Below are 1,966 nucleotides of genomic sequence, written 5' to 3'. Positions count from 1 at the left end.
GGGGAGGGAGGTATGATAAAGACATAGGAGCGCGTGGAGACCGTTCACGCTCAAGTGGACAGAGAGAGCAATGTGGAGAGGAAACACAGAGGTGAGCTGCTGCCAGACATGAAGCAGTTTTAGGTTTGTTGGAGGAAAAAGTCCTTTCAGCAAAATCTGCTCTGACTTTGATACTGAGTACAGTAACAAAGTAAAAATACTTTGTTATTGTACTAGGAAATTTGGTTATCTGTACTGGAGTAATTATTTTTCAAAGGACTTTTTTACTTCTACTCCTTTTTGAAAAAGAAGTAGAAAGTCACTCCTAATTCAGTTGCTTGTTTTCATTCAGGCTTGTTATAAAAAACATATATTCAGGTAAACAGGGCCTCCTGGAAAGAGTGAGTTTAATTGTGGTAATATGAGAAGTATAAAAATATACAATTTTAACATCCTATCAGTTGTGTCACACTCCAGCAGGACATATCCCACATACAGAGTGAAGATGATCGTGGCAGAGATACTGTATATGCAGCAAGGAGCCCAGTGCATCTCAAGTTTTCAACATTAACGTTTTAATATATCATAGTAATTAGTAATTATGGCCTTAAAATGTTTTTTGGGTGAGGTCAACTTCCAATAAATTAATTTTTGACATTCTAACCACTCACTTTTACTCAATGCTTTTACTTTTGATAATTAAGTACGATAGGCTTGTTCTGTTGAGGTTTTTAAAGCTAAGTTAAAGACGCACCTGTTCAAATTATCTTACGTGTCTTAATTTTATCCTTTGTTTTTTTATTATTGCCTTGCCATCTCCTGTGTTTTTATGTTTTTTTGTGATTCTATTTTTTACTTTGTGACTTCACCGCTTGTCATCTGTGATTTTATCTCCTGTCCAGCGCTTTGTTTGAAAGCGCTTTACAAATAAAGTTATTACTGGTTATTATTAAAATGTCAGATATTTTAGGACTTTTGCTCAAGTAATATTATCAAAAAAGACTTTAACTTTTACCATAGATACTTATACTTTTACTCAAGTATCACTTTGAGTTATATTAAACAACACTGCTGGTAGAATCCTGAGACCACCAAACCATGCTCCCTCTGCCCCCTGCCTGCAAAAGAAATTCTGTCCGTCAAAGTTGTGAACAGAACCGTGACTACGGGCAGAGCTGGTGGAGTCCATCTCCCACCCTGAAGGGGGCCGACTTACTGTCAGCAATGTGAACCAAAGTCTCACACTGCTTGTATAGAGACTGAATGGCCCGTAACAACTGACACACAATCCCATACTAAGAGTATTCCCCACAGTGTACCTCGAGGAACACAGCTGAATGCCTTCTCAAAGTCCACAGAACACATGTAGACTGGATGTGCTAACTCCCAGGTCTCCGTCAGGACCCTAGTGAGGGTAAAGAGCTGGCCCAGTGTTCCACAGCCTGGATGGAACTCAAATTGTTCCACTTAAAGGTCACCATTGATTGGACTCTCTTCTCCAGTACCCCTGAATAGATCTTACTGGGGAGGCTAAGGAGACTGATGCCCCTATAATTGGAACAAACCCTCCGGCCCCCCTTTTTGTAGAGGGGAACCACCCCGGTCTGTCAGTCCAGTGGCACTGCCCCCCGATGTCCACACAGCATTGCAAAGGCGTGTCAACCAGGAGAGCCCCACAACATCCAGAGCCTTGAGGCAATCAGGGCGGATCAGGAGCCCTGCTGCGACCTCAGCTCCAGTTAAAGACAGACCAACCCTGAAGTCTGCAGGCTCAGCTTCCTCCATGGAAGATGTCAGGATGGAGAAGGTCTGAAAAGTATTCCTTGCACCTGTCTGCATGTTGGACTCAATGTGGCACAGACACACAAAGCTGAACATCAAGGGTTGTGTAGACCAGTGGTTGTCAAACTTTTTATCTTCTGACCCACAAAATATCCATGGCAAAAACTTGTGACCCCAAATATTACTGGTCTGAGTACACAAACTT

This window comes from Austrofundulus limnaeus, unplaced genomic scaffold, assembly GCF_001266775.1.
Source record: "Austrofundulus limnaeus strain Quisiro unplaced genomic scaffold, Austrofundulus_limnaeus-1.0 Scaffold75, whole genome shotgun sequence".
NCBI lineage: Eukaryota > Metazoa > Chordata > Actinopteri > Cyprinodontiformes > Rivulidae > Austrofundulus > Austrofundulus limnaeus.
The sequence above is the reverse complement of the archived record's forward strand: the minus strand, read 5'-3'. Positions refer to the sequence as shown.